Source organism: Meles meles, chromosome X (assembly GCF_922984935.1).
Source record: "Meles meles chromosome X, mMelMel3.1 paternal haplotype, whole genome shotgun sequence".
Taxonomy (NCBI): Eukaryota; Metazoa; Chordata; class Mammalia; order Carnivora; family Mustelidae; genus Meles; species Meles meles.
This window is the reverse complement of record NC_060087.1, coordinates 42371904-42387855: the sequence shown is the minus strand read 5'-3', so window position 1 is coordinate 42387855 and position 15952 is coordinate 42371904. Positions and strand designations below refer to the sequence as shown.

At 41.1% G+C, this 15952-nt stretch overlaps 1 pseudogene; it reads left to right on the top strand.

Annotated features, from left to right (window-relative positions):
• Positions 1 to 1782: 1782 nt before the first annotated feature.
• On the top strand, positions 1783 to 2667 carry LOC123935158 (annotated as a pseudogene).
• The last annotated feature ends 13285 nt before the right edge of the window (positions 2668 to 15952 follow it).

The following is a 15952-nucleotide window of genomic DNA, read 5'->3' as shown; positions in this document are numbered from 1 at the left end:
TCCCCTTTTCTCTCTGCCCCTCCCCCTGCCTTGTGCGTGCGCACTCTCTCTCTCCTCTCTCAAATAAATAAATAAAAACCACACAGATTCTGTCTCAGTGAGACACTATCCCCTCTAATGTTCATAGGAGGATAAGTGAGGTAATAGCCTGTGACAGACCTGATTCAGAGGAAATTTAGATGGGTCTTCTACCCTAAGTCTCAGCATCCATACTCACTCACTCTCACAGCAATCTACCATACCTAGTTTCATAACTCTAACAGCACCTCTAACACATGCCTTCACTTGTATTTCCAATACTGGACTCTGAGTTCTTCCAGACCTATTATTCTTTTTCTCCAACACGAAGCACAGTCCCCAAAACAATGCAGACATGAGCAAAGCACTGAATGACTGAAAAATTATTTCTATGGTGAGAACATGAATTTCTTTTTTTAAAAAAAGATTTTATTTAGTTATTTGACAGAGAGATAGAGAGAGAGAACAAGCAGGGGGAGCAGCAGAGGTAGAGGGAGAAACAGACTCCCCACTGAGCAGAGAGCCCGATAAGGGACTCCATCCCAGGACCCCAGGATCATGACCTGAGCCCAAGGCAGACGCTTAACTAACTGAGCCACCCAGGCACCTGGAGAACCTGAATCTCTTGAGACAAAGATACTTCATCTCCTTCTGTAGTGTCCACCACCACACTCTGCAGAATGTGATCCACAGGTGAGGGCAGTCAGCCTGGATGAGGAGGTAAATGGGAGCATTTCTTTGTAGTCCCTCCCTACCCACAAGGAGCCCAGAGACCTGGCAAAACATGATCAGGAATTCAGGCAGCGATTGCTTTAGTCTGTTTCAGGAAACTCCCCGCCAGGCAAAGGAGAAATGTCTACCTAATGTCCACCTTTTGGAGAAAGATGAAATTCTTATTCATTTGCCACAGATTTGTCATCAACCCAGACATCAGTATTTCCTCCCCTGTGTCTTTTTCAGGAGATGGGCTGTTGAGACAGTGGAGCCAAGAGAATCCAGGCTTCCCACATTTCACAGTCATAAGCCTGGATGCTGCCACACACTAATTTTGAGCTCTTCCTCTCTCCCTACACAGTCACACACTGCCGTCATAAGAATTCAGGACAGTGGAGGGATGCCTGGGTGGTTCAGTCAGATAAGCATCCAGCTCTTGATTTTGACTCAGGTCATGATCTCAAGTTGGTAGGCTTCTCTCTCTCTTCCTCTCCCTCCTTCCCACCCTAAAAAATTAACCATGGACCTCTGGGTGGCTCAGTCGGCTAAGGGATGGATCCCCACATTGGGCTCCTTGCACAGTGGGGAGACTGCTTCTCCCTCTGCTGCTGCTCTCCCTGCTTGTGCACTTTCTCTCTCTCTCTGACAAATAAATAAAATCTTTTAAAAAATTAAAAATTAACTTAAACGTTTTTTAATAATAAAAAAAAAAAGAATTCAGGGTAGTCATGTCTCACCCAGCATCAGAAAAGAGGACTCGGAGTCTTGCTGTCCATGAGGAAGAGATTAACAGTTCCAGATTAAGAATATATAGCTGTCAGGTCAACCTCATGCCCCCGCCCCATGCCCCACCCCCCCCCACCTTGATCAGGTGGTAGTATCTGTCCTCTTGTTTTGCCACCAATCATCAGCCAGTAGTAATGCAACCTCTTGGCTACACACAGGAAAACCTTTTAAAATGTAAAATACTGCTGCTTCCACGCTACCCAGGGAAGGGTCCATACAGTATTGTTTTGGGTTCCCATCCTAACTTAAAGGGAAACTTTCACAATGTCCAGAGTCCTTGATATCCTGCAAATGAAGGAGGAGGATGTCCTCAAATTCCTTGCAGCAGGAACCCATTTAGGTGGCACCAACCTTGACTTCCAGATGGAAGAGTACATCTACGAAAGGAAGAGCAATGGTATCTACACCATAAATCTGAGGAGAACCTAAAGCTTCTGCTGGCAGCTCCTGCCATTGTTGCCATTGAAAAACCCAGCTGATGTTAGTGTCATATCGTCCAGGAATACTGGCCAGCGAGCTATGCTGAAATTTGCTCCTGCTGCTGCTGGAGACGCTCCTACTGCCGGCCGCTTCACTCCTGGAACATTCACTAACCAGATCCATGCAGCCTTCCGAGAGCTCAGATTTCTGGTGGTTACTGATCCCAGGGCTGACCACCAGCCTCTCACAGAGGCATGTCATGTTAACCTGCCTACCATTGCTCTGTGTAACACAAACTCTCCTCTGCGCTATGTGGACATTGTCATCCCTTGCAACAACAAGGGAGCTCACTTAGTGGGTCTGATGTTGTGGATGCTGGCCAGGGAAGTTCTGCGCATGCGTGGCACCATTTCCATTGAACACCGGCGGGAGGTCATGCCTGATCTCTACTTCTACAGACATCCTGAAGAGATTGAAAAGGAAGAGCAGGCCGCTGCTGAAAAGGCTGTGTCCAACGAAGAACTCCAGGGTGAATGGACGGCTTCAGCTCCTGAGTTCACGGCTACTCAGCCTGAAGTTGCAGACTGGTCCGAAGGCGTGCAGGTGCCCTCTGTGCCTATTCAGCAGTTCCCTCTGAAGACTGGAGCGCCCAGCCGGCCACTGAAGACTGGAGCTCCCACTGCTCGGGCCACTGAGGGGTGGATAGGAACAACCACCGAGTGGTCTTAAGCTTCTCTTCCACAAACGCAAACAAAATGGAAATAAGGTTGATGGAAAATAAACAGTTTGTAAAAGTCGAAAAAAAAGTCAAGTACTCTACTATATTCATATTATTTTAAAGTGCTATTACCTGAGGACTCGCTATGTGCTAGAGATCCCTCTGAGAACTTAACCTGCATGTGTCCATTTAACTCTTATAATTCTGCCAACTGCATATTATTTCTCCCACGTAATAGCTGGGGAAACTTTGGCACAGAGATGGTATTAACCTAAGACAGGGTTATTAACATGCCCTGTGGCAAACTGGCTGAGTCGGGATTTGAATGCAGGTCGATCCGGCTCCAAAGCCTAAACTCTCCCAAGCACTATGCTTCTCTGGAAACACACACACACACACACACACACACACACACACACACACACACACACACAGAGTTTTGGAATTATTGGGGATGATATTATTCCTTAATACACCTGGGAGATAGTCATACAGTGCTGCTAATCCACGCGTGCTGTGCGAACCAGCAGCGTGACCTGGGAACATGCTAGAAATGAAGAATCTTGAGTCCCAACCCAGACCTCCTGAATAAAAACGAGCAATATCCTATTTTGCTCCCCGAGGAGCAAAAATACTCGGGGGTTTCAGGTGCACGGGTTGGAGAAGCGTTGGCTAGAATTCCGCTTTGCACAGCAAAGGGCTAGCAAATGAAATGTTCCATTCCATTCAAATATCCTGGAGCTCCTCCTGCTGGCAAAACACCTGTGTTTCAGCGCCCAGTGCCCCGCCCCGCGCCCCGGCCCGCCTGCATTTAGGCCTCTATCTCTGGCTCACTCATTTATTAAATCCATTCAGCTATCTGTTCAGCTATCTCGATACCTAGAGCACTGAGGATTCATCAGTGAATGATCACAAGCCAGAGCAAAAGTGGAGAAGTTACATTCTATTGGTGGATGGCAGAAATTGGACTGATTGCAAATTATATGCTGGGTGGTGTTAAACTCTGTTGGAAAAACAAAGCAGGAGCAAAGCTGAGGGAGTGAGGTGTCCAAGAGTATCGGTATAGAGAGGCAGGACTGATTCTGAGCCAGATAAGATAAAGAAATATCTTTCTAGGCAGAAAGACGAATAACCATCTCACAGAGCACTCTAAATTGAGACCTGATTTGCCAAAAAAAAAAAAAAAAAAAAAGTTACTAAATCCCCAAAGCATTAGAAAAAACTAGAATGTAATGGTTTTACAAAGTATCAGGAGAGATTTTTTTTATGTTGGTCTACTTCAACTTGCCCTAACTGAGAGGTGCTGGAGCCAAATAGTTCTTGACCCTTTTCATCTGCACAGGACAGAACTTGAGTATCCTTTAAAGATGGAGGGGGGCAGGACACTAACTGTCTAAAGAGTCACCGCGCCAAAAATATCCTCTACTGGGGCTCCTGGGTGGCTCAGTTGGTTAGACGACTGCCTTCTGCTCCGGTCGTGATTCCCGGGGTACTGGGATCGAGTCCCATATGGGGCTCCCTGCTCTGCAGTGGGTGGCCTGCTTCTCCCTCTCCCTCTGCTGCTCCAACTGCTGGCACTCTCCTGCTCTTTCATTCTATCAAATAAATAAATAAAATTTCTAAAAAAAAAACAAAAAAAAAACCCCCATAAAACCCCCCAAATACTTTCTTACTGTTATCCCTTTCCTCATACTCATAATCTAGTCTAATCAAGAGAAAAACTTCAGACATCCCCAGATTGGGGGACATTCTACAGGACATCTGGCCAGTGCTTCACAAGGCTGTCAAGATCATAAAAGACAAGGAGGGAGTGAGAAACTGTCCCAGACCACAGGAGACTGAGGAGACATGACAACTAAATCCTGCATGGTACCTGGACTGGATTCTAGAACAGAAAATGAACATCAGTGGAAAAAAACTGGTGAAATCCAAATTAAGTTTTGAGTTTTGTTACTAGCAGTGTATCAGTTTTGGTTTATTTGCTTTTGTTTTGTTTTGTTTTAAATTCAATTAGCCAACTTATAGTACATCATTAGTTTCAGATATAGTATTCAATAATTTATCAGTTGCATATAACACTCACTGCTCATCCCATCATGTGCCCTCCTTAATAACCATCACTCAGTTCCCCCATGCCCCTAACCCCTCCCATCCAACAACCCTCAGTTTGTTTCCTAGAGTTAAGAGTCTCTCATGGTTTGAGTCCCTCTCTGATGACTTCCCATTTAGTTCTCCCTCCCTTCCCCTACAGTCCTCTGCCCTGTTTTTTATATTCCACATATGAATAAAACCATATGATAATTGTCTTTCTCTGACTGACTTATTTCACTAACAGCATAATACCTTCTAACTCCATCCACATCAGTGTAAATGGTAAGTATTCATCCTTTCTGATGGCTGAGTAATATTCCATTGTGTGTGTGGGTGTATCACATCTTCTTTATCCATTCATCTGTTGAATAATTATTTCATTTTTGGAAAAATACCATGGAAATGCAAGATCTTAATAATGAGGGAAATTGGGTAAGGGATACACAGAAACACTTCCTACTATCTTTGAACCTTTTTTGTAAATCTAAAATGACTCCAAATTAAAGAATTTTTATCTTTTTTAAAAAAGTATTTAAGGGCGCCTGGGTGACTCAGTGGGTTAAAGCCTCTGCCTTTGGCTTGGGCATGATCCCAGGGTTCTGGGATCAAACCCCTCATGGGGCTCTCTGCTCAGCAGGGAGCCTGCTTCGTCCTCTCTCTCTGCCGCCTCTCTATCTACTTGTGATCTCTGTCTGTCAAATACATAAATAAATTCTTTTTTTAAAAAAAGTATTTTAGGGGCGCCTGGGTGGCTCTGCCTTCAGCTCAGGTCATGATCTCAGGGACCTGGGATCGAGCCCTGCATCGGGCTCTCTGCTCAGCAGGGAGCCTGCTTCCCCCCTTTCGCTCTGCCTGCCTCTCTGCCTACTTGTCATTTCTCTCTGTCAAATAAATAAATAAAAATCTTAAAAAAAAAGTATTATATTTACTTACTTGACACAGAGAGAGACTGTGAGAGAGAGAAAGCACAAACAGGAGGAGTGGCAGGCAGAGAGAGAGGGAGAAACAGGCTCCCCACTAAGGAAGGAGCCTGGTGTGAGGCTCAGCCCCAGGACGCTGGCATCATGACCCAAGCCAAAGGTAGACACCTAACCAAATGAGCCACCCAGGTACCCCCTCCTTTTCTTTCTTTCTTTCTTTCTTTCTTTCTTTCTTTCTTTCTTTCTTAAGATTTTATTTATTTATTTATTTGACAGAGAAAGAGAAGGATTTAAAAAAAACAATTCAGTTTGAAGATTGGCAAAAGGTTGAAACTTGTTGAAGCTGGACGGTAAGTGTAAGACAGAGTTATTTTACTATTCTCTCCACTTTGATGTATGTTTGAGATTATCCCTCATTAAAAAAAATTTAAAGAAAAACAAGCTCGTTCTGAACAAAAGGAGAGAAAAATCAACCTGAAAATAAAATGAAAAAGGAGAAATAACTACATGTAACATTTACTTTAAAAGATGTATAGAGAGGTGCCTGGATGGCTCAGTGGGTTAAAGCCTCTACCTTCGGCTCAGGTCATGATCCCAGGGTCCTTGGGCTCTCTGCTCAGCGGGGAGCCTGCTCCCCACCCTCTCTCTGCCTGCCTCTCTGCCTACTTGGGATCTCTCTCTTTGTCAAATAAATAAATAAAATCTTTTTAAAAAGATGTATACAATATTGTAAACAATTTCACATTAATTCAAAACCTAGCTGATATCATTGAATCTACATTTCCATCATAGCATCACTAAAGATGGGATAACAGACATTATGTCTGTCAACAAGAATATAAGACAATAGGAAGCCCATGATACCACACATGAAGCATGATAAAAAAAATATGAACCCAAATTTAATCTAGCATCCAGATCTAGGTCACATTTACAAGAAATACTGAGAATGGAAAAACAAATTTAAAGACTCCATGATGAAAACAATCAGTTGAATCCAGGTTATGGGACATTCTACTAGACCCAATAACCAGAATTCTCTACAAAATCAATTTCATTAAAAAAGAGAGGAAACTGTTATGACTGGAAACATAACAGCCAAATACAGGGTACGAACTTTTTTTTTCTATATCCCTGCCTTCTTTCCCCTGGATTATTTCAAAGCAAATTCCAGACACCCTATACTTTCTTCTTAGTTATGTTTTATGTTACTCCCCCAAATAAGGACACCTTTGAAAATAATATCGTTACCACACCTTAAAAATTTACAATTCCAGATTATCAGCAAGTATCTCGTGTTCAAATGCCCCCATTTGTATCATACATTTTTAAATGAATGGTTTGAATCATGATGCAAGTAAGTCTCACACGTTATAGTTGGTTGATATCTTTCTTAAATTTCTTAATTTATGTACTCCTTATCCACCTCTTTTATCCCTCCTTGTATGTATTTGTTGATGAAAAGAGATAGTTTTGAAGACCTTCAGTGAATGTATTTGGAATGAATTTCCAAATGCACCCCACAGTATTAGTTTATATGTTCCTCTGTTTTCTACATTTCTGGTCAATTGGTGGGTAGATCTATTGATAAGATTCTGATTCAGTTTTTTGTCATTTATGTCATTTATGCTTCAGAGGTGGTGTGACCAACGTGCTTTCTTCACGTTGGGATGTTAGGTTGTCTGTCATTTTTTTGTGATTTTATTAGTATTTGGTGGTTATTGCCTAATAACACTAACTCACAATGGTTTGCAAAATAATGATATTCTATCACTCTTCTTCACTTGTTAGAAAAGTACTTTTATGAAGGAAGTCTTTCTCTCATCAACTGTTAGCTTTGATCAAAAATGGTACAAAAAAGCAGAATAAATATTTGATTCTTTCCCTGTATTAAGCACATTTTAAGTTAATGAAATGGCTTATGAGCATTTCTAAATGTGACATAGGAGTTGTTTTTATATCAATATGAACTCCTGGATTTAAACATATTTAATGTGCTTTGAACCATTGCAGTTATCCCCAATGATGCTCAAATTGTCCCATCTTCCACCAGTGGAAGCTTCTTCCGTTGGTTTCTGAGTTATTTTGACATGACAATAGTAGTCTTTGAAAGCTTCCTAGCCAACTGGAATTACATGATGGTCCGATATCATTTTATACACTTCCTTACAGTCGTCAAATCACTCCCTGATTGCTTTTAGTGAGTAATGGTATATATAGGCTCCCATCCAGATACTGGGAATGCTCAATGCCACTGCATTGGCCATTGCTTCTAAGTCTTTTCCATAAACAGAGCTAGGAAATAAGTACTTTTTTAACCATAAAAGACATCATGATTCACATTGATACTTATTTATATTTTTTACCTTAATTTAAGTGTAGTAAACATACAGTGTTATATTAGTTTTAGGTGTACAATATAGTGATTCAACAGTCCCATATTTATTCAATACATATCAGTTTAAGTGGACTCTGAAGCCCTTCACTTTTGTCACCCATTCCCCCAGCCACCTTCCCCTCTGGTAACCATCAGTTTGTTCTCTATAGTTAAGGAGTCTGGTTCTTAGTTAGTCTTTTGTTTCTTTCCTTTGTTCATTTGTTTTGTTTCCTAAATTCCACATGGGAGTGAAATCATATGGTATTTGTCTTTCTCTGACTGACTTATTTCCCTTAGCGTTATACTCTCTAGCTCCATCCACGTCATTGCAAATGGCAAGATTCCATTCTTTTTTATGGCTGAATACTATTCCATTTTGTGTGTGTGTGTGTGTGTGTGTGTGTGTGTGTGTGTGTGTATCACTTTATCCATTCCTCTATCTGTGGACACTTGGGCTGCTTCCATAATTTGGTTATTATAAATAATGCTGCAATAAATTTAGGAATGCATACATCCCTTTGAAGTAGTGTTTTTGTATCTTTTAGGTAAATATCTAGTAGGCTGATTACTGGATCATACAGTAGTTCTATTTTTAATTTTTGAGGAACCTCCATACTGTTTTGCCACAGTGGCTGCATCAGAATTGCATTCCCACCTACAGTGTACGTTCATTTTCCTCCACATCCCTGTCAACACTTGTTTCTGGTGTTGATTTGAGTCATTCTGACAGGGGTGCGGTGATATTGTAGTTTTGATTTGCATTTCCCTACTAGTAAGTGATGTTAAGCATCTTTTCATGTGTCTGTTGGCCATTTATATGTCTTCTTTGGAGAGATGTCTGTTCATGCCTTCTGCTCATTTTTTAATTGGATTATTTGGTGGGGGCTTTTTTTGGTGTGGAGTTTTATAATTCATTATATATTTTAGATACTAACCCATTATCGAATATGACATTTGCAAGTATCTCCTCCCATTCGGTGGGTTGTCTTTTAGTTTTATTGGTTATTTCCTTTGCTGTATGGACATTTTTTATTTGACATAGTCCTAATAGTTTATTCTTGCTTTTATTTCCCTTGTTTTAGGAGACATATCTAGAAAAATGTTAAGACTGGTTTTGCGGGGGGCGCCTGGGTGGCTCAGTGGGTTAAAGCCTCTGCCTTCTGCTCAGGTCATGATCTCAGGGTCCTGGGATCGAGCCCCACATCGGGCTCTCTGCTCCGCGGGGAGCCTGCTTCCTCCTCTCTCTCTGCCTGCCTCTCTGCCTAGTTGTGATTTCTCTCTGTCAAATAAATAAAATATTAAAAAAAAAAGACTGGTTTTGCGGGCTGATATGTGATCTATTCTGGAAAGTGTTCCATGTACATTTGAAAAGAATGTGTATTCTGATGTTTTAGAATGGAATGTTCTGAATGTATCTGTTATATCCATCCGATCCAGTGTGTCACCCAAAGCCATTGTTTCCTTTTTGATTTTCTGTTTGGATGATCTGTCCATTGATATAAGCAGAATGTTAAAGTCCTCTACTATTATTGTATTATGGTCGATTAGTTCCTTTATTTTTGTTATTAACTGTTTTGTGTATTTGGGTGCTCCCAGGTTGGGTGCATAAATATTTGTAATTGTTATATCTTCTTGTTGGATTGTCCCCTGATTAAGTATAAAGTGTCCTTCTTTATCTCTTGTTGAGTCTTTTTTAAAAAATCTATTTTGTCCAAAGTAAGGATTGCAACCCCAGCTTTCTTTTGGAACTTGTTTTCATTTGTGGAACATAAGGAATAGCATGGAAGACATTAGGAGAAGGAAAGGGAAAATGAAGGGGGAGGGAATCAGAGGGGCAAATGAACCATGAGAAACTATGGACTCCGAGAAACAAACTGAGGGTTTTAGAGGGGAGGGGGCTGGGAGTAGTGGTTACCCCAGTGATGGGTATTAAAGCGAGCATGTATTGCATGGAGCACTGGGTGTTATAAGCAAACAATGAATCATGGAACACCACATCAAAAACTAATGAGAAAATCCTTGAGGAGAACACAGGCAGCAACCTCTTCGACCTCAGTCACAGCAACTTCTTCCTAGGAACATCGCCAAAGGCAAGGAAAGCAAGGGCAAAAATGAACTATTGGGACTTCATCAAGATCAAAAGCTTTTGCACAGCAAAGGAAACAGTTAACAAAACCAAAAGACAACTGACAGAATGGGAGAAGATATTTGCAAACGACATGTCAGATAAAGGGCTAGTATCCAAAATCTATAAAGAGCTTAGCAAACTCAACACCCAAAGAACAAATAATCCAATCAAGAAATGGGCAGAGGACATGAACAGATATTTCTGCAAAGAAGACATCCAGATGGCCAACAGACACATGAAAAAGTGTTCCACATTACTCGGCATCAGGGAAATACAAATCAAAACCACAATGAGATACCACCTCACACCAGTCAGAATGGCTAAAATTAACAAGTCAGGAAATGACAGATGCTGGCGAGAATGCGGAGAAAGGGGAACCCACAACCCACACTATTGGTGGGAATGCAATCTGGTGCAACCACTCTGGAAAACAGCATGGAGTTTCCTCAAAAAGCTAAAAATAGAGCTACCTTACAACCCAGCAATTGCATTACTGGGTATTTACCCTAAAGATACAAATGTAGTGATCCGAAGGGGCACGTGCACCCAAATGTTTATAGCAGCAATGTCCACAATAGCCAAACTATGGAAAGAACCTAGATGTCCATCAACAGATGAATGGATAAAGAAGATGTGGTATAATACATATACAATGGAATACTATGCAGCCATCAAAAGAAATGAAATCTTGCCATTTGCGACGACGTGGATGGAACTAGAGGGTATTTATGCTTAGCGAAATAAGTCAATCGGAGAAAGACAACTATCATATGATCTCCCTGATATGAGGAAGTGGAGATGCAACATGGGGGGTTTGGGGGTAGGAAAAGAATAAATGAAACAAGATGGGATCGGGAGGGAGACAAACCATAAAAGACTCTTAATGTCACAAAACAAACTGAGGGTGGCCGGGGGGAGGTGGATAGGGAGAGGGTGGTGGGGTTATGGACATTGGGGAGGGTATGTGCTATGGTGAGTGCTGTGAAGTGTGTAAACCTGGCGATTCACAGACCTGTATCCCTGAGGCTAATAATACATTATGTTTATTAAAGAATTTAAAAAAAATAAAAAAATCTTTTAAAAAACTAATGATGTACTCTATGGTGACTAATATAACATAATAAAAATAAATAAAAAATAAAGATTTTATTTATTTGCTTCAGAGAGGAGGGAGGGAGGGGGAGAGAGAGAGAGAACATGAACATTGGGAGAAACAGAAGAGGAAGAAGGGAGCCCAGTGTGGGGCTCAATCCCAGGACCCTGAGCTGAAGGCAGATGTTTAACTGACTGAGCCACCCAGATGCATCCCCTGCTTTTTTTTGACATCCATTTACATGAGCAATGTTTCTCCATCCCCTCACTTCCAATGTGCAGATGTCTTTGGTCTGAAATGATGGGTCTTGCTTTTTTTTATCCATTCCATTACCCGATGTCTTTTAATGGTTTGCAAAGCCTAAAATATTTATTCTCTCATCCTTTTACAGAAAAAAAAATACCACAGAGGATTGTTTAGAATATTTAAATCCATACATTAAATATATGGCTCCATTACTAACATTCTATATTGTACCTGATTAAATTATGCTCATTATCTATTAGAACCAAATTATAAAGATACAGTCATAACTTAGTCTGATTAGGATGAATTCAGCAGACTAATTAATAATAGTTCAGAAAGCATATATTTCTACTATGTATTATACACAATCATCATTGCACTATATGCCTGTGATTCTAAATAATCCCTTCGTATCATCCATAAACAAATTTGTTTTCAAAGGTGATTTGGCAGTAATCCGAAATATTTTACTTTATAAAATCAAATGATCATTATTTTTAGGGGCACCTGGGTGGCTCAGTCGGTTAAGCATCCTACTCTTGATTTCAGCCCAGGTCTTGATCTCAGGGTCTTGAGTTCAAGTCCCACAATGGGCTCCAAGCTGGGTGTGGAGCCTACTTAAAATAATAAATACCTAAAAATTTAAAACTACAATTAAAAAAGATACTTCCATATTTACTCCCCAATATTGGCTTCCCCTCATACCTGTCAACTCCAGCCAAATGAAGATGAGCCTCTCAGATTCCTCTTCTAGAAAGGACTCATTGCCCAGCTATGAGAAGCGTGGTTACTTGAGAGTCTCCAGTTAGCTCTGCTGGGCTTCATCTCAGCTTTAGCGCTAAGGGCCTGCTATTCTCAGGGCTGTCTCCAGCCTATGACTGAGCAATGAGGGGGTTCAAAGGGCTAGGTGGGACTCCTCTAACAGTGAATCTTTGCTCTGGAGCTCTATGTTGGGCTAGCTGCAAGTCTGTCAGGTTGACGTCATGGTCTGAAGCTCCCACTGCCCAATCCTGCTTCCCCCCTTTGCTTTCACAGGTGCCCAATACACCTGCACTTCTAATTCCATGTCAGTATCTTCTTCCTGGAAACTTAAGCTGTGACACCAACAGTGTATTACAAATCCTTCTGGTCTTTTCCAACCTGATACATGAAAAACAGCATTTCACAGGTTTTCTTTGGCATTTCCCTATGGCTGAGGATGAACACATTGTCACATATTTAGAAGTGATTTGCATATCTGTGAATTGTCTCTGTCCAGTTTCTTTTAAACTGGTGGGCTTTTACATTGATTTGCAGGAGTACGTTATTGATTGCATCTGTTGCAAATTTTTCTTTGCAACTTGCCATTTGGCTTTAAGGTTTTTAAGGTTAATTGAGCATCCAGTAATTTTATGAACACAGTGTATCAATACTTTCATGACTTCAGAATTTTATGGCATCACTAGAAAGTATTTCAGTCTAAGATAATAATAAATATTCTTCCATTTTTTTCCTTCTCACGCACTGATGGCTCCATTTTTATATTTAAATCTTTAATCCACCTGAAATTTATTTTAGTGTAGGAAGTAAGGGAGAGTTCTAATTTTATTGTTTCCTGGAGAATGGCATGAAATATTTTCTTCTGCTGATGAATTGGTATGTTTTCCTCGTGGACAATACAAATCATGTAACTGACTCCATTTCCCCTTTTCCTATTGTTGTAGAAAGATCAGAGACAAATTCACAAGCACACAAGTGAATTTCATACCAACATCCCAATTTTCCTTGATGTCAATTTTCTGTTTGTGTTTTTTGTGATCCTACCTTTATTTTCCAATTTTCTGAGATGTATTCTTACCAGGTTCCAAATACCCAGTGGAAAATAAAATAGGGAGTAAATGAATACATAAACTCTAACTCATCTGAGCCTCAGTCATTTCTTGCTCTTCCTTCCCTGTGGGTATGAAGCTGGCTGGAAGGGAGAGAAAATAAAAATGGAGATGAGAGACATGGTCTGCCTCACCTCTCCCAGAAGCACCAGGCTGGAAACGCCCACCCATGAGCCAGGTAAGAGGTCACCAGTGGAAGCTTGGGAGGCCCACATGCTTAGAGCACCAACGTATGTATTGGTGATTGACAGAGTTGTATAGATCTGACATGATTGGGGCTGGCCAACTTCTCCTATTAAAGCCCACATAGTAAATACTTTAGGATTTTCAGGCTATCTGGTCTCTTTGGCAACTACTCTGCCAGTAACAAGCACGAAAGCATCCACAGACAATAAATAAGCAAATGAGTATAGCTGTGTTCCAACAAAACTTTACTTTACTATTTGACACTGAAGCCTGAACTTTATGTACTCTTCAAACATCACAAAATATTCTTCTTTTTACTTTTTTCAAGCATTTAAAAATAGGGAAAACCGTGTTCTTAGATTGCAGGCTGTAAAAAACGGGTCAGAAACCCTTGATGCAGAGCTTAGATGAGGAAGTTTGTTACTGGGAATATGTGTATCCTTGTCAATTCTTGATTGTCAATGCAGTGACCTCCTTTAGATCAATAATTCTATGTCTAGAAATTTATTACAAGGAAATAATCACGGTGGTACACAAAAATCTGAAAGCAAAGACTGTTATCCCATCCTGGATTATAACAATGAAAAAAATTGGGACACATCCAAACATTCAATAACAGAGGAGTGGCTCAAAAATCTGAGGCCATCCAAAACACGGAATGTGATGCAGCCATGTCAATTATCATGTGGCTCACAAAGAGAGAAAGCAAATGCAGTCAAATATTAACATTTGTTGAGTCTAAATGCAGGCTCTATGCACTGCCAACTTCTCTGTAGTTTTAAAATGTAAAAATAAAGTTGGGTACATGGTTTTAAAAGGTAAAAAATGAGGGCACCTAGGTGGTTCGGCATCTGCCTTGAGCTCAGGTCATGATCCCAGGGTCATGACTCCCAGGTCATGAGCCAAGTTGGGCTCCCTGCTCAGCTGAGAGTCCGCTTCTCCCTCTGAACCTCCCCCTGCTGGTGCTCTCTCTTTCTCTCCCTCCCTCTCTCTCTTAAATAAATAGAATCTTTTTTAAAAAAAAAAAAAGTTTAAAATGTTTTTTGTGAAATGTAAGTTAATAAGCTTGCACGGACTCATCTCCAGCTCATCAGAACTCTGTGTTCTTTTGTGTTAAATAAAGATAATAAACATAACACTCTTTTTTCCCCACAGGAAAATGGTATAGACTACCTCAATAATAATTGTCTACTTACCTGGTGTCTGTTTCAGTCATACCAAATGTAATTTTAACTATATGAAACATGAGAAGTTTTTAAAAAAGATTTTATTTATTTATTTGACACAGAGAGAGAGATCACAAGTGGGGGGGGGGGCAGGCTCCCTATTGAACAGAGAGCCCCATGCAGGGTTCAATCCCAGGACCCTGAGATCATGACCTGAGCTGAAGGCAGAGGCTTAACCCACTGAGCCCCCCAGGCGCCCCTGAAACATGAGATTTTTAAAAAAAAAAAAACATTTTTTTAAAAGGGTTTCCTTTATAAGCAAGCATCTTGTTCTAAGGGCAAAGAAAAGCTTGACTTGCTTAGGTTTTGAGCATTTGGAAGAAAAACTTGATTTTACATAGGAAACACACAAATTATCTGAGAAGACTTCACTGGTAGAAAGGTGTTCTCTAGGCCCTGTAAGCGGACCAGCATTTGAGGGATCTGGCCATCTGGGTTCTCCCTTCAGACTCAGCCTCCACTTCCTTGGTTTGATGCTATTATTTGAAAATCTAACATGGGAAAATAAATTCATTAACTTGAGTGCGTACAAATAAATAAAAAGTTTACATATTTAAATAATGACATAGGAACTATTTCTAACTACAGAACAGAGGACTTGAGCGATCTTGAGCAGAAGACTTCAGCGACCCTCCACTCGCCGCCTTTCTTAAACGAGGTAATAGACACAGTGTGTTGTCAGTATCTGCTTGGATCTTAGTTATGGATTGCAAACTGCAAAACTGGAGCTATCGAAGATGAGTTTCAGGAAATCTGTCTCCGTTTAAATTTTTTTTTAATGCTCACATTCATTCCCATTACCGGGAGTCAAACCCAAATCTCCCGCCTGAAAAATCAAAAGCCACGGCGATCGTTCACAGGGAGGTACTCTCCCTTTTACAAACCAGAACCATAATCAATTTTTGCCCGTCGGCTTTCGAAGCTCTGGCTTTTAAACACTAAACGCTTTACTTTCTCTACCTCTACCTGCGCAACCCGCCTAGCCCAGAACCTGCCAGATCCCATTAAAGTTCGCCCCCAGGAGCCACGCAATCCCCAGAGGCTCCGCGCGTCTCGCTGCTCCCACGCCCTGCGGTAGTGCGTACTCTCTCCGGATTCCCTGAAGCCCCGCCTTTCTCTCCTCCGCGATCAGCGCCTTAGAATCGCCTTCCCCACCTGGCT